This window comes from Rhamphochromis longiceps, linkage group LG23 (assembly GCF_057381845.1).
Source record: "Rhamphochromis longiceps isolate RC_006_pf linkage group LG23, R_longiceps_female_GT1.1, whole genome shotgun sequence".
Lineage (NCBI taxonomy): Eukaryota > Metazoa > Chordata > Actinopteri > Cichliformes > Cichlidae > Rhamphochromis > Rhamphochromis longiceps.
This window is the reverse complement of record NC_140578.1, coordinates 29,558,690-29,583,184: the sequence shown is the minus strand read 5'-3', so window position 1 is coordinate 29,583,184 and position 24,495 is coordinate 29,558,690. Positions and strand designations below refer to the sequence as shown.

At 40.6% G+C, this 24,495-nt stretch overlaps 1 protein-coding gene and 1 long non-coding RNA gene across 2 annotated transcripts in view; both read right to left on the bottom strand.

The window, feature by feature from the left end:
* The window catches only part of ncam2a (neural cell adhesion molecule 2a), a 473,690-nt gene that overhangs the window by 353,450 nt on the left and 95,745 nt on the right, over positions 1 to 24,495 (bottom strand). The window lies entirely within an intron of this gene.
* Positions 13,841 to 24,495, bottom strand: part of LOC146642349 (uncharacterized) — a 54,778-nt gene continuing 44,123 nt past the window's right edge. The window contains exon 2 of the long non-coding RNA XR_014909536.1: positions 13,841 to 16,988. This is a non-coding gene — a long non-coding RNA (uncharacterized LOC146642349). The remainder of the gene's footprint in view (positions 16,989 to 24,495) is intronic.

Genomic DNA, 24,495 nt, shown 5'->3' with positions numbered 1-24,495 from the left:
ATAACTTTATTAAAATCATCATCATCCATGATTAAATGCATACTTCTTTTAAACTCCACACTCCAAGCGTGTAATATACAGTTACAGTGAAATATTTCAAAAAAGTACAAGGAGCCATGCCTGCCAGGTTAGTCTCGTTGTACAGCTATGCTACTAAGCAAAGCTTGTCGCCAGTAAAATGACCAACGTTTGCATAAACGGTGAAGTGTTATTCAGTTACAACTACAGAAGATGAGCACGACCCAAGTGTTGATGCCACCAGACAAAGAAATAATCTAAACAAATCAAATCTGCATGGCTATAAATTATTATTAATCTACTGGGGAACTGTAGATGTAGCAAATCCAAATAAAAGGCAGAATTAGCACTGGGGACAACAGTGTCAGGATATGAGAAATTCTGTATGTCACGATTACTTAATCTTCGGATTTCATTATCTACATGACAGATAATTCCACTTCCCCAGCTCAAAAACCCACCAGGAGCATTTCAGCCAAGAAAAGAGGAGCGACGCAGCGAGGAGACTGAAAGAGAGAGAGTCTAAGTGAGAAAGACAAGGCATTCCACGCAGCGCCATCCTCTAAGGTCTGTCAGCTTCATCTCTCTCCACCAATAAGACTAGCAGCTGGACATTTCCCAGAGGGCTCTGGACTGAGGTATTGGCCTATCAGGGTTGTTAGATTCTTACTTTGCCTTCTCTCCTTCTCTTTCCTCAGAGCACGAGGGCCGTCACACCTGTCAGACCGCCACCCGACATCTACACTAACAGCCTCCCAGTGATATAGCTCCCATACAACTTCCAAAGGCACACTGCAGATGGGGGCTTTTTTTTCCTGGTCGTGGCTCCCCACTCCACCATGTTTGTTGTCGGCAGGTGAGGCTTAAGTCAATAAGTGACTAGGATGTGGGGAATAGTGCTGTGCTGGCTGCATTAGTTTGTCATGTAACAGCTGCACTCTTAACAGTACCGATGTGCTTTTTTTTGGTTTGTTTTTTTATCAGTACCAGCAACTTTGTTTACGATTACCCTGCATGCATTCACTAACGATCCAATTATCCACTAGATTTTAAAAGAAGGAAAAAACTGTTGAAAGGTTGGATGCGCTACTGGTTACTGTGAGCCCAACTGAAACTAATCTGAAACACTGAAACACTCCCTTTGAAAGGCAAAAAAAAATTAGACATATTTTTAACTTAACCACTCAAAGCATGAAGACTTTTCAGAGAGCCAAGCAATACAGGGGATGCATAACAACATGTCATCTCTTTTGAAATGCCAAAAATAGCGAAGCGTGCACGGAGGAGAGAAGCTCCCACTGGATCCGCAGACTGTCTGCAGAGGAAAACTTAAGAAGCTCGCTCATTCAGTGCACTGGCTTCTGCAGCAGCCAAGCGAAAGTTCGCAGCACGGTGCCGCCACATGCACTTCGAATCTTTTAAACCCACTGCAAATCAACAACATGGATAACAAAAAGGACCCAAAAGTACAAGATCCATAGCGATGGGGCCTAATTTCATAACAAGCAAAAAGTCAAATAACAATTTATGCCTATGCCCCCAAAAAGCTGATGTGGTTTTGCAGGCAGTCCCTGATACTTGTGGCTAACCTTGATTTGAGGAAGTAATGTGAAGGTTGCCCCGGCCTCCCCAGAGGGTCACTGACATATCTCACATCAACAAAATGTGAGAGCCTGTGGGGTCCTTTGATTTATTACCACCCTAATTAGGTCACCAGAGGCCAAGATTCATTTGACAGGAAGCAGAATCAAAACGGCATCTTTCACCGCTTCCACCGCTGGCACCCAACCCCTGCCCACCCCTGCTCCTTCCCCATGCTAATAATACACATTTGCTCTGAGTGGCCTGGCCTCTTCTGGTGACAGTCATAATATATGGAGATCTCCCCCATACATATGGAAGCCTATGCTAATTGGAGGCTAAAGCGGCACAATTACAGCGGTAAACCTGGCGGAGGAGACTGTGCTACAAATCACTGTAGCACAGCATCGGTAATGACCGTTGCCATAAGGGGTGCTAGTGCGATGTCAAACACTGAAGAAATCATAAAGACGGTGAATAACGAGACCTGAGCTCTGATAAAACCCGCGCTGAGATGAATCTTTGTTGCGTCAGTCTAAGAGCTGATGCCGAGGCTAAACACCACATGGGCCGTATCATCTCACTTGTGTAGCTAATCTCAGATCTTGTGCATGATGCTATTTGTTATTCAAGTGGTGTGAGAAGTATACATGAATAAGAAACAGAAAACAAACCAAAAAAAGAAAAAGCATTGGTTGCACAAATCTGCACAAAGCAAGTCTGTGGCTCTGAGCTTCATATCCGTGTGTGGATGATGCAATAAGGGGAGTCAGGCCCTCACAGTGGCAGCGGGCCTCTCCAGTTCAGCAACAAAGCTCCAGCCAATCTCATCACCACTGACACCAGCAGTCATCAATAACCCTGCCAGAGGCTGGCGAGAGTGCCACTGCGCTTCCACCACATGGACACCTGCCCTTCATTCCCCTGCAAGCAGCAGGAAGGGGTGTGCTTTTGTGCAAATGTATATGAAGAGAGCAGATCCAGGTATAAAATTTGTACATTTGTATCCCCTGTAGGAGTCTTTGATTTTTGCTGTGAGCCATATTGAGCAACTGCTGTGCTGTATCTCTGTGATATGGAGGATTCTGTCTGTAATTATTATCTATCAGACAAGGATTTAAAGCCGCACTAGGCAGCTTTCCATGTTGGCAGCCTGTAGCGAGAGGCAACCGTCTGTGTGCGCCGTTGCCACTTCAATACCCTGAAGATGTATAATATGATGTCAGTGAACTGCACACTTGTGTTATCGCCCCGGAGAGTCTGTGATTACTATAAAAGATTCAAAGTAGAGAAGGATCTCAAAGAGTTCTATTTTCTCGCCACAGTGTGATGACTACAATTTCAAATTTCAAGTTACCCAAACAACAGCTGAAAACCCAACAGGTATTTGTTTTTCTATCAGAGAAAAACACAAACTTCACACCGGTAAAGAGCTGTGAATAACCCTTTTTCATTAAAAAGAAGAAAAATCATTAATACAAATCGCTATCAAAGTCTACAGAAGGTCATACACACCAGCAGCCTTGCTCAAGCCACATACAGTTCCTCATAAAAATACCCACCTTCAGAGATGAAACTAGCATGCTTAGAGTCTAATAGAAAAAAATGGGTCTTTTGAGACAATTTCTCATTGTGTAACATTTGTACGAAAGCCAACATCCTCGTAACTAGAAGAAATCAGTTGTTGCTAGGAGGTAGTACAACCACTGGGCCATCAATCTTAATCTCAAGGTGATTGCACAGGTCTCCTGGTGGGAGGCAACCCATCTCCAAACACTCAGTGTCCACAGAGAATCTCATAGATATGAAACAAAAATGCAGAATTTCCACCACAATAGTGACATAGTCGCTGCAGGATGGTGATTTAAGTGCAAAATTGCACAAGTATTTGACAACCTTGCTTCTAAATATAAACAGAATACAGCGTGTTCCCTATTACAAAGAGACGTGTCACAGTAGAGTTGTGCTCATCAGCACAAACTGAGTCGAGTCAGACCTGCTGCAATCAAAGTTCTGCAAATAATTGCCATCTAATTTATAGACGCAGACAGATTGCCAGCATCTTCCGATCAATCTGAGTCAGTCTGTGCTGATCAGCACAACTCTCCTGTGACATGTCTCTATGCAATAGGGTACTCGAGTCAACTGCTTGCCAAGTACAGTAGCTGTATTCTGATTATGTTCCCATTTAGAAGCAAGGTCGCTGAATGCCATTGCGAAATGTTATTTTCCTGTTAAATCGCCATCCTGGAGCAACTGTGTCACTTTTTCTTTGGTAAAGTCTGAAATTCTGTTTCATGTCTATTAAACATTGTTTGGACTTTGATTATAATTAATCAAAATGAAATTCTTGTTAATGTGAATTAAAAATAAAGACCCAGATTTTCAGTTTTCACTGACTTATCACAGTTTATCACAAACAGATTGCATGTAATTGGCGATTTGACCCCATGGACTGACTCTTGTCTTTTTGCGGTCATGACACACCAGTCAGAATCAGACCCACAAGTCAAAGCTTTGAGGATAGCAAACTGATTGTATGTGGTTACAGATCTGAACTCAATCTTTGAAAAGACAACAAGGCTGCATGTTCATTGCACATGGTCACAATAATTCTGGTCTAACAGTTAGATGTAAAGAGCTTGCTGCTCAGCGATACCTTAGCTAACTCAAGTCTGGGATTGGACCAACTGCCGAAGTTTTACTGTGTTATCTGGATGCTACTTAAGTCACATTTTCATAAACCTATGTCTGAGTGATTCAAACATACTAACAAAGGTTCTAAAATGCATATCTACCAACATATGGTTACAACATGGTGGTTATGTCCATCTATTTTATGCAGTTCATTATTATAATGCTACAATACTGTTTTTTGTTTTTTTTTTACATTTTACAAGTGCAGCACAAAATTACTTAATGTTATTCAGTTATATACCAAAGGACATGACTATTTATTGCACAGTGAGCACAGTAAAATGGTAAAAAAAAAAAAAAATTTTAGACACTATAAAGAACTTGGAGCATTTGACATTGTGCCGCTGTCGTGCTGCTTTTCCTGTGAACATACAGACAAGGTGGACAAGGTGTGGATGATATGTGATGTTACTTTCTTTAAACTGTCTCAGTTTGGGAAAAAGAACTCATTTATTTGCAACACTTAGATCAGCTTTATTTGGTGGCAGTTGCTACAGTCAACCTACAGTCCCTTTTTTAGTGGAATTAGCTTCCCCAGTATCCCCCCCCCCCCCCCCCCCCAACACACACACACACACACACACACACACACACACACACACACACACACACACACACACACACACGTGTATATATATATACACACACACACACAGTATTATACAGTATTTACATCTATCTGACACAGAAATGCATTGTCTTTTAAACATGGTATAAATTTAGTAACAAAGTCTCACTTTCCTATGCGTTACATTCCCTTGAGGTTCCAGCCAACAGCAAGCGCTGCTGGAACAAAGCCACAGAAAAGAGGCAAATCACTTCTTTCAAAGACCCCCCTAAGGGACTGTGTCTTGGATGATACAGTAAAAAAAAAAAGGCCACTGAGGGGCTACCAAAGCCTCTTTGCTGCCACAACACACTTCCCACTGCAACTCCCTCTAGTCACCTCATTTCTCTTCTTCCCTTTCAACAACCCTCTCCCCATTTTTTTCTTTCCCATCCTGCCATTCCTTTAATCAACACCCTCTGACTCCCACTTCCTTTGCTCCTGCGGAGGCCCGGATGGATGAACATTGCTCACTTCTCCCTGGGGGGGAAATGAGACACGTGGACACCCACTGTGGTACACAAGCCACAGGAGAGTGTGTCAGAAGACTTTAGACAGGAACCTATCAAATTGCTTCCCTTTTCCATTAAAGCCCAGGAGCAAATGAGCGACGGCAAGCGGACAGGAAAAGAAGATGCGTAGAACGACGCTGTTAGAAGAAAAAGAGACGTCTGAGGATCTTTTAGACTGGCAAAGCGAGCTGGAAAGTGAAGAGACTAAGTGCCTCAGACTGCACTACCATATGATTCTGCTTCGCCATTAGCTAGCCCTGGAGAAAGCAGGACCAGAGGAAAAAAGGAACTGGCTAGCGTCCCTATGCATTATTCACAGTCCTTTTTAATGGCCATTTACAGGGTTGTGAAATTTGGCACTGGAGCGCCACAGGAACAATGTCTTTGTTCCAGAAGTCTGCAGCGATATTTCTGCTATTATTCAGACTGCCAAAACCCACTTCAGAATAAAGTTTTTGTTCATGTTGCCTTCCATTGTTTTGACAGGGCATTGTTAAATTTGTGAGAATGGCTTTATCTGCAGTTATAGATTCACATCAGAAAGTTTGAGCCTCTCAATCTCTCAATGCGAGTGGAAAATATATTTATATATCTTTTAAAATTAGTTTAGCTGAGGATGAAACAAGCTGGACGATGTAATCTTTAAATAATACATTAAGCAAAAGGAAAAGAAAAACCCTCTTGCTGTCATTTAAGGCTAAGCAGATTTTGATGGAGTCTGACAGTCAAGATATTAGCGACAATTATTTTTAGGCCTGCTTATGAGTACAAGAAGCAAAAAAAGCTGGATGCAAATATAATTAGAATACTTTGAAAAGCCATTTGGAGGTGCTAATACACAGATATGTCATAATGTATACCCATCACTGTGCAGATAATATTTACCATATGTCTTCCTAGAATTAGGCACACATTTGTACCACTATGAGTCTGCAGGTGTTCATGTTTTTAATGTAATCCGTGGTGTTTTCTTCTCAGGAGAGATTTTTGTTCTCGGACTTTAAGTCAAGCAACACAAGTACCTGCAGCACCAGGCCTGGGGGATAGTGCTCTCTTAAGAGAGCAAATGTCCCTTCGCCCGCTGTTGTTCCACAAGGTTAATGAAGCATGAACATTGTTAAAACACTAGTAGCTTGTAACTGAGTATATATAGAGTTTTACTAAGCACTAATACTAATGACAGCTGTCATTTCTTTTTTTTTCTTTGTATTATCATAGGGTCTTTACATTACAACATAAAGCACCTTGAGGCAACAGTTTTTGGGATTTGGCATTATATAAATAAAACTGAATTAAATTTTATATGTTAGAGGGAAAAAGACCTCTGGAAGGAAGCAATAATGGACACATTTTAGTGTCAGCTGAAGAAAAATAGTGACAACATATTAGCAAGTTCTCTTCCTCTCACTCTTGGTGGCAACCATCATTAGCAGTTAAAGCAAAGAGACAATAATGAAATGACTTGGAAAAACAGCTCCTATAAATAAATCCTTTCTAGGGTTTATAGATAATAGTCTTACAAGAGAAAATATATGAATAAAATGCCTTGTTGGTGCCAGAGATGTGAGGAGAAAGGTCAGGCTGCTTCGAGCCTATAGCACTTGTTAAAACCAGGGTATGAAAAGAGCATCTCCGAAGCAGCAGCAGAAGACCACACCAGGTGCCACTCGACTCAGCTAACAACAGGAAACTCACTTGTCACTTGGATGAGTGACGAAATGTTTCTCCCACAAAACGCTACGTCCAGATGAACAGAATCAACTTTTGGAAACAGGAAACTGAGGCTGTACTTCACACAGGCTCAAAAAAATGAACAACATTAGATTGGAAAAAAATGGACCTGAAGAATCTTATTTCTGCTGTGAAATTTCGATGGTAGGGTCAGAATTTGGTGTGAACAACACAAAAGCATTGGATCAGTTCTGCCTTGTATAAACAGGTCATACTGGTGGTGGCGGTTTAATGGTGTGGTGGATATGTGTTGGCACATTTTGGCTTCTATTATTGCTGCTGACCATGTCCAACCATTTATGACTACAGTGAACCTCAAATCATCTTTTTCGACTTCCTCAATAAGCAGCTCTTAATGAAACAGAGCACCTCTGGGATTTGGTGGAACAGGGATTCTCATTTTCTGTAAGTACCTTCATAACTGTTTTTAAACAATGTGCAATTTATATTTATTTAAACACATGTAATCTATATTAACAGATAGATAGATACTTTATTGATCCCACAAGGGAAAAATATTGAAATGTACCATAAATTACAAACGCTTTACATCTGAATGTATAAAATACACTTTAACAGTAACATGAGCAAAATGTCTATGTTTCTAGAATGAATTTTAAAAAACCCAACATCCAAATTCCCATGCATGAAGATTACAGATTACAGTGTCATTTATTCAATATTAATGTCCTTAGTTCAAACTCCAAACATTACCATTAGTAATGTTTGACGTTCTTCTTCTGACTCTTGGCCCTTTGTTGAAATAGATTTTCCATCCTCTCGCTCCAACGTCCCATTTTTCACATTAACGATGTGACACCCCCATAGTTTAATCTAATAAGCATGAATCAGTTGATTGATACGGTCCTGTCAGGAAGAGGACTTCTAACGTGACAGAGACGATAGCTAATTCAATATAGCAGCCTCGCAGTGCTATGTGGCAAGAGGTTGGACTAAGTATGAAAATGCTTCAGAGCTCGTGTGTGTTTCGGGTGTAGTGGGTGACTTTGCGAGACATCTGACTTTGTGACGTCCTTTGTGGCCTCCATAGCTGTCAGGGAAAACGACAGGCGCTTATCTCCTTCCGTCTGCTGGCTTATCTACTGCTCACCTACACATCGATGGGAAATCAATGTGAAGCCTTCAGTGCGCAGTCAATATAACAAATGACCAATTCAAGCTAGCACTTACAGCTCTCCTGAAAGAAGCCCTCACTCATTGCCACGGGCCTGATGCTGAGCAGCGAGAAACGTGCAGGTTCAACCTCATCGGGAGCACACGTACATACACGCCAAACTGCAAACCCCACGTGATAATGTGGGAAAGGCTGCAGGGCACGGTGTTTTTAGATGGGTGGAGACAACCCTGAAGACAGCCCACAGGCTAGAGACACTTGAGAACTACACAAAGAAACAAGGAGACGCATAAATAGCTTTGGTACTCTAAATCTAAATGTACATTTGGAGTTCAGTGAAATGAGAGTATTAGAAGAAAATATTAAGAAAATGGAAAATATTTCAACTGAAGTTGTTTTGCCTATTACCTACCATGGAGATTTCACAAGATAGTTCACAAGCCAATTATCATACCAAAAAAAACCACATGTTTTAAAGTGTTAATAGTCCCAAAAAGCGGGGTGTTAGTTGTTCATTTCCAGCTGCTTGGCAAAATCATTCCCATTTCTGCATGTATGCACAGCACAGCTGGAAACAGACTGTGATAAATATATTTGGATGAGTCATTCAACCTACGGAGTGTGGATCAGCATGCCCATTTTAGTCTAATAAAGCCAGAGGAAAGGTGGCTTCATTCAGGCATTTAGTTATTCTTCTAAGACACGCCGGATCGTCTCCACTGCATGCCAACAACGTGAGTCACAGTTTGAATCTGCTGCCAAAAGCACTTTCAAAGAAATGTCACAGACTCCAAAGGGCCAGCCAATTTCCAGAGAGATCTCCAGTGAAATCCGCCCTTCATTACATCCTCCCCCTTCCCCACGACTCGTTGTCTTTACTTTCATGTCATGGGTTGATTTTCTTTCTTTTAACATTTCAGGATAGGACGTGTCAAAGGTCCTCCGTCTCCCTTCCACGTCGCAGAAACATTCCTCAAATCCTCGCCCCCTTAAATGTGTCAGACTCACAAAGTCAGGTCCCCGTTGCAATTGACCTTCTGCGTCTCTGGGAAGAGAGGCAGAGAGCGCAACGACAGGACGACACTCCTGCTGAGAGCTCAATCAATACAATACCTGGGAATCAGAGAGCAGTTAGCGCCTTCCTCCCCTGGTAGCAGAGGTGATCTTGAAACCTTGAGCCTGTATTTCACAAGCAAGGCATCAACAAACAGCTTTGAAAAACAAACACCGGAGCACAGGCACTATAACTTTATATATCATTTCATTTCATTCAATAAACTTGAATCCCCTTCAAATCAACTATCTGGTGACTATTGTACCCCTTGTTTGGGCTAGTGTGTAGTGAGTGGCTCAGTTGCTAAGCTCTCCTATTTAAAAATATCCAGTATCTGCTATTTAACAACCACACAGCTCTTGACTTATTTTCACCAAGTGCAAAATAATGGATAATATGAAGCTACAGCAGGAGGTTCACATTTGACATATTCTTGAACGTACCCTTTTGCTCTTTTTCTCTGTCTGAGAATGGCTTTCAAACAGTGCTAAGACCTATTTCAGTATTCGATGGTCAGCATGTTGACACTTTGATTTGATGGCAACACATGTGTTTACAGTATGAGTACCATGGTGTTCAAGTTAAGTCCTAGAAATGCTCATAAAACAACATTTATGTTATATATTTTAGATACTCTTAAAAAATGTTTTACCCTCGTTGATGGAGAACACCAGTCTTATTTTCAGCTGAAGCTGTATGCACGGAGGTACAACAGTGAGTGTTTACAGCCATCTATGAAACACTGGGGAGGCTCTGTCATGGTTTGGTTTGCATTTCAGCCAGTGGTTGTGGAGATCATGTCAAAATTGATGGAATTATGAACACAGAATCCAGATCTTGATCCATCATGCAATACCATGTTGAAAGAATTAGATTTTCAGAAGAGATCCCAAACACACTCCCAATGTTGTTAAAGCACACCTGTATGGAAAAACTGTATCAGTCATGGATTGGCCTCCCCAGAGCCCAGACCTCAACATTACTGAAGACGTGTGGGATCATCTTAACAGAGAACCAAACAAAATGCAGAAACATCCAAAGAAGAACTTTGAATGTCCTTCAAGAAGCCTGCAGAACTATTCCTGAAGACTACTTATAGAAATGTGAATACAGGTCTCGTAGGTATTAGTAAGCGCTTAATTCATCATTTATATATCATTACTCCTCCTTAGTATGTCATTTATAAATATAGATATGTTTATCCATCTGTTACTGTTATTGTTGCATCATGTACACCTTTGACTGCTAGTAACAATTATAATCATAATCACAGTCATAATGATATATCTGTACATATAAATGACATGCTAAGGAGCAGTAATGCTATATAAATGATGAATTAAGCACTTACTATAAATTACTAGTACCTTGGTAATAATGCCACACTATTAAGCTTTATTAAGGTACTAGTAATTTGTTGGTTCAAGACTAGCAGCCTCAATCCTCACTGCGTGAATAAAATTCAAACATTTCTTTAAAAAGCGTTCAACTGGTGAAACAACGAATAGCTTGTTCAGTTTACTTTTGGCTCCCTTTGACAAAGCACTGTAGCTGGAAATGGAGAGTTTGCTATTATTAATGTTAGTATCATAACTGCTATGCTGCCAATCCCGAGGGGCTCTTTTTGCATGAATTTTCAGGGACTTTGTGTTCACTTCTTTATTGTTAATTGACCTTGGAGGAATTCAGCTGATACCCCTACTGAGCCACAGCTGAATTCAACACTTACAATGGTCGCCTTGTTCAAAAGAAATGCAAACAAGACACCCAGCACTTGTTAAAGTCATACTGGCACACACAGAGGTCTGTGATTTAGGCTCTGTCGTTAATTGCAGGGATTTTACTTTAACCACGAGTCTCTTAAGTCTTCATGTGATTTAGAAATGATGCCAGGGTTAGTAACCTGACCTAGAAATATTTTAAACAAGAGACTGTGACTTCAAAAGAGAAAGTCTTTCTCCCCCTTAGACAAGAGGACGAACCTGAGGAAGAGAAGTGATTGCCAAGCTAGCGCTCATCCATCCTTCTCTGCTTTAACATCTGTATCAAATGTGCAATCAGAATCCTTTATGACTGAACACTTGAGTTTTATGCATCTACTAACACACGATAAAGACATGACAAAAAGTCTTGGTTCATGTGAAATACACCCTGAAGACAACAAGGGTAAAAAAGCGCTGACAGAAGTGCGAGGGAGGAGAATGCTGTAGTTACGCCGCTTCCTCAAATGACCCCCCACTTAAAAAAGGCTTTTAATATATCTGCAGCCAGTTTAAGCTTGGATGATAATATGTGGCAGTAAAAAAGGCACTTAGAGCAGTAATGTGCGATCTTTGAGGATAAAAGGTAACCTCTCTAACTCCTGGGGAAGGAAATTACAGGGCAGACAATAAATTCTGGTCTGCTACGATTTGCTATTAGTCTGGCTGTGTTTGAGTGAGATATGGCACAATAGAAATGGAGGGGAGAAAGTGGGTTGAATGAGGATTGGCCATAAATTTAAAAATGCCATTTGAAAACAAGTTTTATACTCAGGAGAAGTGATGCAGCTATTATGTTTTAATACCCAATGAGTTGGAATGTGTTATTAGAAGGGTTCAAGGTTTCTCTGGCCGAGGTTGTCTTGTTCTTTTAGATTTTATCAGGATTTTTTTCTTCTGCTCTCCAGGCACTTCCTGTCACATCCCTAAAAACTGTGATGGTAGGCCAACCGAGTTCCTAAATGAACGCTGGTGGCAGGCTAAGTTATTACTGTTGCATGAGTGCACCAAAACGAGTCGACCAGTCTTGGATCTGCACATTTAGTCGATAGTAAGGCAGTGATAAAGATTTTAGGGGGGGGACGGGGACGTGGTGATTGGAAGAAAACAAAAGAAAATATGAAACTAAATCAGAGATATAATTTTGACAGTAAAGATTCAGATTAGATATGCAGTAATGTATGCATCTTTACGTCTGCTGGATTTGATGCCTTTTGGGTTAAATTCTGTATTCTCATTTTTTTGAAGTCAACATGTTTTCTAATTCTGCTGTGAGTTTAAATTGGTAAAGATGAAAAGCAGAGCGGCTGTATAGAATAGAAATTAATTTTAAAGTGGTAGAGGAGGCAGTATGTTCTGATAAGCAGGAAGACTCTCGTTACTGGATAAATCAACCACCTCTAACAGGTTTCTGACAAGCAGAGCCCAGCAGAAATTTCCCATTAATCATTCATTGAACTTACCAATTACTACACATTTTATATACAAACATGATGGCACAAATATGGACTGTAAATGAATGATGGATGAAGGCACAGGATATACACGACAAATGGAAATCACAAAGTAGTCATAACCTAAAGAATATCTTGCTGTACTGTTCATTTTACTCTAAAATCAACACCATGCTGTATGAAATAAACTTGAAATTAGTAAAAGAGAGATATTTTAATGTGTCTTATTAAGTTTTTATTGTTTTAAGTACGAAGCAGGAGAATTTTCTCATAGACAGAACTGCAGCATTTGTAATTTTCTTGGCTGACACTTTTAAGCATGCCCTGCTGAAACTAATGTTTGCTAATTCTGATTTTGTTTCTAAGAACCATGGCTCACAGCTACATAATCAACTTTCCTTCAGTGCAAACTTTTAAAGTTTGAAGAATTTTTACAAAATGAAAAAAATTGCAAAGAATTTCTCCCTGAAACAACTGAAAATGGTGCTCTGCTACTGGAAAGAAGTGAGTTCCTCTACATCCACCTGACGAATTGCACCAAACAAAGTGCAGCAGATTTCTAAAACTAAACAAATATGAGGTGCTTACAGAATTTTCCAGCATATCTATAAGTTTACCAGATACCAGGACATCAACCCTTTTCAACTCTTCTTTAAATGTTTCCTTATAGCGCTTTGATCCTTTCACTGCTCATACCGAGAATCAGAGCAAGGCTGCAAACCTTTGGATAGCTCTGAGGTCTGGCTAGCTTTAGCTTTAGCCACTCTCCCTTTGTTAGCTTCTTCAAACTTGCCATATTGTGATCTGAGAGTTAAGTGTTTCATTAGGTTTTGTTACAAAAGTTGTAGTGATGTTTACGATTGTTTACTTTGTTTCTTTCTCACTAACAGTCATAGGCACAAGCTAATAACATGTTAGCCAGAGATGACTATCTGCCTGTATGCCTGCATACGTCAAACACACCAGATCATAATCACATATAAGTGATACTCACTGGCCTCTCAGTGGTCCAGGCACACTGAAAAATTCCCAGGTCTAATCTCTATGCAGTGGTTCAGTGATCTCTATTCACAGACTTCTTTTTAACCATGAGAAAGAATGCAGTCTTTACTTTTCAGAGCCAAAAGTTCTTCAGATGATCCTGCATCTGTCATTTATACAGAATCAGTTGGCATGAGCAATGTTTCCAAACGCTTCCAAAACTTTAATTACTTTTTTTTTTTTTTTTTTTTTTTAAATGACATCAGAAACAGCAGTATGCGACATTACGTGATGGCAGAGCTTCAGTTCATCCTTTGTCATTTTTTTTTTTTTTTTTTTTTTTTAATAAATAGGACAGGGGGAATGAATGAGAGAAAGAGGGGGAGAGAAAGAAAGAAAACCAAAGGGGAGAAGAGACGGTGAGAAGGGGGGGAAGAGAGAGAGAAAAAAAAAAAAAGAACTCCTGGGTCACCTGTATGGAGAAAAAAAAACAAACAAACAAAAAAAACAAACAGAGGAGACAGCAAACAACAAAGAGCAACATAATAATAGAGAAAACAAAGCACCATCACAATAAACTAGCTAGTCATAGATATCAATATTTACTAAATAATAAACGATATTGTGCAGCACGCAAGATAGACAGCGCACAGTGTGCTTTGAGGCAGCAGCCAAGAAAGCTTTAGTCCGCGTCTGTGAATACCCATGTGTGCATACCTGTGTGGATCAGCATGCTTGCATTCCAAAGGTTTCTCCATGTAATGATCTGCTAGGGAGTGTGGGGGGGCCACAGCCCCGTCCTCCAGGGTGTGAAGCGGGTATGGAGGAGATCAAAACTCCAGATATCCAGAGGCCCCCAGAACACAAGAGACCATGGAAGACCCACAGAGGGGCAGCCGCGCCACTGTTCCAGTAAGAGCTGAGGAGAGTCCCAGATGAGGGCTCGCCCAGCAGCCGCGGAGCAGAAGTCAGGGGGAGTTGCAGTGACGCGCCCGTGAGCTCCGCCGGCCCCCAGCTGCGCCTGAGTGACCGAGCCCCAGGCCGAGAGGCCGGGGGCACCCCACCTCCAAAGGGGGCCCGAGCGAGCCCCAGGCCCCGACAAGCGGCCGCCAAGGAGTGAGCCGGTGTGTACCCGGACGCCCACCCCCAGACACAAAGAACCACCAACACACCGACACCTGAGGGAGTCCGCCACCGGCAGGGGAAGTGGTGGTGGGTGGAGATAGGCCTCCAAACCTTGGAGGGCCTGAGGTGTCCCCAGAGAGGTGGCGTCTGATACCCAACCTGACATATAGACACAGACATACAGGCACACACAGACACAAACATCCATTCCCACCCTCATGCTCTCATATGCACTCACTCCACACTCAACCAACGTGGAGACAGACATAAAGAGACGCTGTACACACAATCACACTCCCCAAGCGTACTCTACAAACCGGGTCTAGGTACCCTTGCCCCTGGAGGGGGGAATTGCACCCAGACCCAGGTGGTGTTACCCTTTTCCCTGCGGTGGGGAGAGGCAGACCACCCCGACTCCGCAGCAGCAGGGAGGCCCCACACCCCAGACCGCAGTCGGACGGCCAACTCCTCCTACTAGCCCTCCCGCTCCAGCAGGCCGCAGAGAATTACTTTGCCTTATTTTACAAACCCTAACCCTGTCATATAAAGAAGCTGTGAGCAAGACAAACCTGTTAATACCTCTAAAAATAGTATTGAATGAGGTCAATCCTTCAGTCTACACAGACCAAATATATTTTACAGGGTAAACAAGTTGTAATTTTAAAAAATTGAAATTGTTTGCAAGAAATAATGCTGCTGACAAATAACCAACTGTAGTCGCCTTTAGTGGCCCAACAGTATACATTATCTCTGCAGTTACAGTTTGGTTTCTAGACACATTATATAAAATGATCTCCAGTTTGACAAACATTGCCATGGGTATCATGTTGGTCACTGGAGTTAAGAAAAAGAAAAACAATGGATTCTGTGCCTAATACTTTGGCCCTGGAAGTGCCTAAGACCTTCAAATCACTTCTTGTTGGCAGGTCAAGACTTCTTCGTTAAAGTTTTCTGCTCTGCTGGTATTGACAAGTGTTCCAGCCCTTCTTGATTTTAATTTGCATGAGAAAAAGACGTGACATTAAACATGACAGCGTTCCAGCAGTTGACCTGTTTCAATCCAGAGAGATGTGAGCTGTGTTATAAACCAAAGGCTATAAGCTAAGGGCATTTTTGCACCAAGAATTTTAGGCGCTGCCAATGCTGAGCTTCCTTAGGTTTGGAGAGAAAATGCACAGAGTGGAAGGAAAACATTTTCTGAGTGAAAGTAGGTCCAAAGAGTTGATTTAAGTTCAGCAGCAGACTGGTCCTTAGGTCCTTTTACAAGGTTAGCTAGAGCTTCCTCTGACATGTTCAGAATCTCAAGCGTTTCCCTACACAGTCGTCATACTGGACCTCCAGAGTCCTGCTCCTTCTTAAGTGACACCTTAAAGTAAGTGTAGCCAGACATGATTAAATCTACATTTTCCTGGTATTGCACAGATTTACATCTCCTCAAAGAAGAGTACAAGCTTCGACTCAGACAGGAGCCTCATATCTTACAAGTAGAAAATAGAGGAGCAGTTTTTCAGGCTATGTTCCTGAGTGTCTGCATCTGCACTGAAACATCAGAATGTAGTCATTAAAGTCAACCTTTTTCACTCTAACAAACTTAAAAGTATCAGTCGACAGCTGCTGTATCATTCACTGAGGCGCTGTCAAGGAAAATGCCTAAAATATACACAAAAATTAGTTGAAACCGTGCGTTCACCAAAACCTCGCAATAACTTGTAGAGGAAAAAGAAGAAACAGAATTAATAAAACAGTCACGTGCCAAGCAGCGCCTCATATACAGCCACAAGGTGGTCCTCGATAGAAAATGCATGAGCTCATTTCTGCCATAAAACCCAAAAATATCATTCTACTTTCTCCTCTCCTCCATCCATGGAATTTTTTTTAAAGCAGCCTCTGAGCAGCCTGTTGATTTCCTCTTTTCAAAGGTGATAAAAATTCATTACATGTGAGAACATTGCCACAACACATGCACACACAGGAAATGTCATGAGTTTCAATCAAACGCCCTCCCAGTCACAGCCACTGAAGCACCACGGCTGTCAGTGATGAATTGCTTTCTGCATGCATTCGTAATGTCCCTGCATCATCACAACAGGATACACACATCTGTCATACTTGAATGTGAATAACAACAACGCCTATTCTCTGCAGTGGAGACCATATGTGGTGCACACTGCACAGGTATCAATTACTGTACAGTACATTAGAGAGATGCAGATGGTGTAGATGCTGTAGAGGGTGGACAGCCGTTTGGAGATGCTAGCACAAAGACAAACAATTGCTATGACGTCTATGTGTGTGTGTGTGTGTGTGTGTGTGTGCGCTGAACAGTGACTTACCTATGTAGATAATCCACATGGGACGAAAGCATGAAACAAAGAGAGAAAAAGAAAGTAATTAGTTCTGTGATACGGTTTTTCAACACAATATCAAGTAATACCTCCTACAAAGCCTTATTAGGAAATTGTGTGATACGCTTTTGCAAATATTAGTTTATCTTTGATCTAAAACTATTGTTGGAAGTCTCACAGCTTCAGCTTTTACACAGTGGAACCAGCTTTATGTGCAAGCAGTCACACAAACCTGCACTCTCCTGAGGTACTCCTTGATGATTTTTACTCCACTAGTCAAGAACAAATTAGCATCTTTGCTAGCGCTCCCGCAATCAGGTTGTTCAACTGGGAATCATTCAGGAAAAAGGAATAAAAGGCACTTGGAAAGTTTATTTTCCCGAGCTGTGATCAATGGAGGGCAGAGGAGAGAGGAAGACACACGCAGAGAGGTGGGGGTGGGGCCTCCGGGGGAAACAAGCTATGGCACAAGCAGTAATTAGTAAGCTTGTAAAATAAAGCAAGGCAGGCAGCGTAATGATTACCAATATACTTCTGATGTCCTTGCTCTGTTGTTTGGCAGATGCAGAAGGAAACTGCAGATGATGACTGAGGGTGTTTAAGGCAGGAAGAGATAAGACAGGGTAAAAGCTTATGTATAAATCAACAGTTGTTATAATTAATATTATAAGGAGGGGTGACAAAACAAAAGATTTTGTTTTATTCTATTTGATCTAAATAATGATGAATTTGGAATTTATGTGCTCTTCAAGCTAAATGGGCCTCGTAGTTTATCACTGTAAAAGAATATTAGAATGCTGTGAATGTCAGCTGTTGGTTGCCATTATACTGTTTCTAGAGGTAGGATCAAAATAGCGGAGTCTTGCAAAATTTATGTATCAAATCAATACAGTCATGCTTTATTTTATCACATAAAATGAACTCTTTGGAAAATTAAAATCACTTGCTTTTGGAGTACATCAGTTGTCACTGTTGATTTTTGTTGTTGTTTTTATGAGAGATTACAAAGACGGCAGCCAGCAAGAAGGTGAAAGTTGGTAAAACAAAGATGAAGAAACAAACAGAACAGCGCAGTCTGGGTTTAAGTCAAATATACAGACCTATTTTTTTATTTTATAAAAAAGGCTGGGACAAAGGAAATGCACGTGATGCAAGGGATTTGTATGAAAGTAAAATACTCTATATCCTGGTAACATTAGCTGGAGACGGCAAAGCTAGCTCAACTGAAAAACCATCAAACACAGCTTGATAAAGCTACTTCCCAGTTCAGAGCGAGCTAAGGCAATAACACAATCCACCACCTACTTTATGTGCAAAGAGGATGACCGTTGTGGAAAAGGAGCACTTTTATCAAATAGTCAAGATACTGAAACCCGGACATGTGACACTGTCTTCATGTTTTTCTTCATAGACACCGTGAAGTGTAAATTTGAGGACAGTAGAGTATGGCAGAAACTTGCATTAACACAGGCAGTGTATTGACAATGTTGGTCTGCTTGACCATTTTGTCCCATTTTGCTGCAGTAAGAATAACTGAAGTGAGAAGAGCAGACTTAATTTTTTTTTAATCTTATTAGATAAAACAGATATTGATAAAGCAAACATGTCTGTAAAAGTTTGAAATCGCAGTAGTATGGTATCATGAAAATATAATTCTGTACATATGGCATGGTAAAATTTATGCTAACACTTTAAACACTACACTGAACAATCTCAGTGTGAGTGTTGTTAAACATCTACCTCAATTTCTTTTGGTTTCTTTTTTAAACTGACAAAATATCAGCTTTTGTCACACGTTACCCACTTCTTCCACTCCCTGGTTACAGGAATGCTGCTGAATGCTGCCCTGAGACTTTGTCTGGACGCTCCGCTACTAGCAAAACACAAACAGTGAAAACCAACCACAAATTCATAACAATAAGCCAGTACTGCTCTGATTCAACATGAAAGCACGCTACAGCTACAATCAGTAGCCTGTTAGTTTTTTTCCCCTAAATTCATAACCATTTACAGTATTAATCTATATTCATGATGAACAGCGCATTAATATATGATATTGCAGAGAGGAACCATGGCAACTTTCTTCAGTATCAATCAAAAGATCTCAATAACTGTTCAGTTCAGTTTAATGTTGTTCTTCCTTTTAAACATAAACCAACAGGAGTGACATGTGTAATCATTGCTTTCTTCATTGCTTACTAAAAACAAAACAATTACTTTGATTTGTTTGGCTTTCCCAGAGATGAGCGTCTATGATATACAGCAACGATTTCAGTTTACATGCACACATGTGAGCCTCTAAACTGCAGTACAAACAGAATAAAAAGTGTTTGTGTCTAAGAAAACATAAAAGATGGGAATGTGAGAGAGGAAGGGAGTATAATAGATGTAGAGGAATGAGTCATCAGGTCAAGGGTTTTCTAGACAGTTTCTAATAGATCAGCCTGACACCTTTAGTTGCCACCTGTGTCCATGTGTCTTTTTTTTTTCTTGGCCATGACACAGTCACATACTTCCTCCAATCATCCCTGCTACTTCCAATATGATGGCTGTCATTTATCTTACAGCTGCCAGTCATGTTTGGTGATTTGATGGCCCTGGGCCTGAGGTAATACACGGGCTACAAAATATGTGAAATGGCAGGGCTGAGGCTTAAATGGTCCTTCAGAGGTAGAATAATCCTCCAGCCACACTTTAGTGCTAAGCCAGAGATCCTGTTAAGAGTGATTCCAAAATGGCTTTCGAATATTACCTCCACCATGGCTGGATTTGGATATTTACAGCACTATTCAGGCAACTTGCCCTTGGGTGTGATTTTTTCCCCATTTGTTTTCCATCATGGCAATCATTTCTGACCAGTATGTTGTCAGTGGTTTTTCAGAGCAATTTAGTGCGTGTGCTTACAGCCATAGCACCTGGGAAAATAAGTTTTCACACAAAGAGAAGCAAAGACCAAAAACACAACTGCACAACATCAGTACATTACACCTTTTAGACAGCCTGTCTGACACTCAGTGCAAAATGGAAAAGGTGTCATACATCTGCATTTCCAACAAGCTGGTCTAACCAAGTGCTGTTTCTACTGTTTCAACGTTGATTTAAATAAATGGGTTTTATTAAAAATTTGCAAACAAAATCTTGAGAAAAATCACACCAAGCTGTCATTGTGAAAACACCCTAAAATGTCAGTTGCACGCCCTCACAACTTTCACATTTCTTCACACAACCATGTCAGTTGACAGACTGCCAGAGACAGGAGCCTAGCAAAGAGAAAACAAGACTGTGAACTGTAAAAGAAGTGCCCTTGGTGCCATCAAAACTGCAAGAGATAGGAATGATTTTAGACATTAAATCCATGTGCTTTGCTGCAGCATCAAAAGATATATCGGTACAGCAAGCAAATACAGTAGCTTAGACAGTCAACAGACCAAGCAAACCCGCAACCAGCACTGCCACGCTGCTAGTGCGTCTTCAAACACAAAGACCCATCCAAACGTCAAAGAAGCCAACATTTTTTGGACAGATTCACGCTGGTGTCAAGTCAACAACAGTTAACTGAGAATAAAATAAAACATATGTCACCGAAAGAGACCCAAGGCAGACACATGACAATCTGGAAGGATTATAGCTCTTAGCTGACTTGGGGACACCCTGGTGTCCCTTGGTGGTCTGTGCTAAAAATATTGCCCCCATGACCTGAAGATGGATGGAGGGATGGATAGCTTTCCAACGCTCTACCTTAACTATCAATGCTATTACATAGTTGCATATATAAATGTTATGATAACAACAGGACCTTAACTGTACCCATCCAGATTGAGTTTCTAGGAACTTGGAGTAAGGTGAAACCTCCACTGATTGTCCTTTACTTTCAGTCTTGGAACCTATTAGGATTCTCACTAATGCAAAGCCTGTTTTGCACCCAACAGTGCTTACCTGTATGGAAGCTAAGTTTATTAGTCACCAGAATTCCAACCATAAACCTTCCTGTAACAATCTGCTGGATCTGCATATTTGTATACACACAACTACTTTACTGTAAAGTTTCAGCAACCACAGATGAACTTACCGGCTAGAAAAAAGGACAATTTTAATATGTTATATTGGGAATTCAAACGTGTTCTTGTGTGCAGCTTCCACATTTTTGAAGTGTTTCAAGTAAGAATAAACTTGGCTGCCTGTGATAACTGCAGATTATAGGGTGCCAGCCATCACTAATCGCTTTAGAAACACCGCAGGGTATCTCGATTCATTTGAGCTGTGAATCTGGAGGTCAGATGAAGAGCAATATTCAGAAGAGGTTCATGGTATTCATACCTCTTTCCTCCACTAATGGGCCACAGAACACATTATCCTTCACCCATCTGGTGTATTTGCTTACCTTCCCAAGTGCACTGAAGGGATATTAAGAAAGAGCAACCGCTAAACAAACTTTTGAGGACACTGACGTCGTCCTAAGGGGGGCATTAAAGTGAACCTGAGACAACAGCTCATTTCATCACAAACCAGCAATCTGAGTATTTAGGTGCTGTGAGCTGCTATTGATCGAGGCAGATAATTGGGTCCGTAATGGAAACAATGCTGCAGGTAAAGCTCCACGTGGACCTTGCAGGGGATTTGAATATGATGAAGTGCGGAGCTGATTGTGCCTCGTTGAGAAGCTGTCAATGTGTCATTTCACATTTTTCCCCCGCCATTTTCACTCCTCCCTCTCCCTCCACTCATCCACCTCTCTGTGTCAGAATATAGCATGTGTGATGACATCTAATTATGTCAAAATCTAATGGAACCTATTTACCATTACTACAATATTATCAAAATAATGAACAAGGGTTATAATCAGCAGAAGGATCTAACAATAATCAGACATACAATGGATAGAAGGCTGCATGATTATGTCAGAAATACTCATCTTGATTAGTTTGTTAAATATCATGATCTCAGCCATTAATCAAAATCATTTATCGCTGGTTCGAGAAGAGGATTATTTCATTATTTTACCATTTTACTTGCACCATATTTCGAAGCTCGAATCTGCTCACACTGACAATTTAATGTCTGATTTTGTGGACACTAGAGTCCTGCTGATTGTAGGCTAGTGTTTACAATATTGATTTGTTTGTTTGCCTCTCAAAAGTTAGCATTACTATCTTGATTAAATGCAGCCTCTAATGGAGGATTGTAGTGCAACAAGCCTGACTCAACTTTTGCTGCAGTGCAATCCATTTTCCCCCAGCAGCGCAGAGCTGTAGTCAATCAAATACATGTAAGAGAGCATTCCTGATAGATTGCTTTGTAACGCGAACAACTTAAATCTGCTTTTTACCTCGTGATAATCGATAAAAAGATGACTGTAAGAACTTGACTCATGCAGCGTGACTGAGGAAGGAAAATAAAATCCTGTCTGACAGTTTTTATAAAGCTGTGCATTGTTTTGCACAGATTTAGAAGAAAAATTAAACAATTGAATACAAATAAAGCAAAAATAAAAACTTGTGTAACCATTAGTCAAATCAGCACTTGAGGATTGTATTTCATCATCACTACACCCGAAGGAGCACTTTCACATCAGTGCTTACTTTTTTTAAAAATAAAGAGTAAAATAATGTCATTCTTTCATCCTTTCATCAGGTCCATCAGGCTTACCAACCAGAGATATCACAAAAAACTTGACGTCTGATAATTGTCTTCTTCTTTTTCTTTCAGCTGCTCCTAGGGGTCACTACAGCAGATCATCCGTCTCCACCTCACCCTATCCCTAGCATTGTTCTCTACCACACCAGCTCTCTGCACAACTTCCTTCACTGCACTGATGAACCTCCTCTATGGCCATCCTCCTACCTGGCAGGACCATGTACAACATCACAACTTTTTAACACTCAAATAGTTACAGCATCATTTGTTTACAGAACTACTTCTTGCCTTAAAATATATATTGGAAATGGATGGATGTGACACACTGCTGCCGCCAGAATGTGGCTAGTAAAACAACTAAAACAGTAGAAGAACATGCTATTGTTTCCCCACGGGTGATCTCTGGGTGTGAAAACATGAAAGTGCCAAAAACTGCAGTTTTTTTTAAGTGCCACTTGACATTGGCCCCAAAAGCGAGTTGGCTCGCATGGATTTCCATGTTAAAAATGGCTGACTTGAGAGCATTAAGAAGAATATTTGCAGTTCAATACAAAAAATAGTTTCAGTTTCCTGAATAGTTTGCCCCTTTCACAATATTTCTAAAGAAAGTGAATTTAAAAAAACAAAACAAAACTCATCCATCTGGACACTGGAGTTAGGAGAATGGCTGCTTTGATTGGCAGATGTCCCGACACAGACCGCTGGAGCCGAGCCATCTGCTACGCATCGCCTAGCCTAATTGGAGTCACTGACCTGCACATCTCAACCAGTCTGTGCTGTTGGTGCCTTTTGGACCATTATCTGTCTCGTTGTGCAGTGCAGACCATTCAAAAAGTTTGTGCTTTAGACTTAGTGACTCGACTTATGACACAACAGTTAATGGATTTAGCCTGCTAACCAATCTAGCAAGCTAGCTGATAACTTATCACCCCACCTTACTGTCCATTTATGGTAATTATGGCTTAAAAAAACAAAGAACTAATTAAAAATTGCTAATGTTGAAGCTTCAAGATGTGTGGTTCAAAACTAAAAGGTGACGTCTTTTAAACCTTCTACGCTAAATAACAGGCATTAGCCCAGTAGAGCCTGTATGGTAGAGTGAAATTAGATGCTACCGTACAGACAAAAGAAACCTGTAAAACCAAATTACTTCAGTTCAAAGTATCTTGTATGGAAGTCCTTTAAAAAATGAAAATGAAGAAGTCGAAAATTCGAGAGTTATATACAGTTATTCGAGAGGCCTTTTGCATGCAGAGCATATAGTAATGATGAAAGCAATTCAGTGTGATCAACTTAAGGGTATGGTAATAAAAGGAGTGAAATCCATTACAGTAACCAGCTTACTGCAGAAGACGATTAAATGAGTGCTAGTCAAAAGCAGAGTTTCAATTGCTTTTATAGATTTGAGCATGTCATTAGTTCAAACACTTCATGAAGGCCAACATCAGCTGTAGATCAGCTGATCTCAATAACTTCAACAATCAGAATCAATAAAAATTAGTTCTTCATTTCTTTAAGGGTTAGGTGCAAACTTACCATGATCTCCTTAGAATAAAACAAAGGAAATCCCCAAAATTGTCAAGGTATATCAAAACATAATATTTTCATTACCAGGTTGTCTTTTGAACTCTTGCAATCTTGTTTCACTATTTCTTCAAAACTTTTCTGAAAATGCATCACTTCAGCTTCATATGGCATCTCTTCATTATCATTCTGGAGTGAAAAAGGTCCACATTTTATATTTAGAGCCATGTTTAAATGAAGTACTTGATATATGGAACACTTCACTCCTGCCAAAGTACATTACACACTTTTAATAATGGAAACATAAAATTAGAATATATGTTATCTGTAAATGATG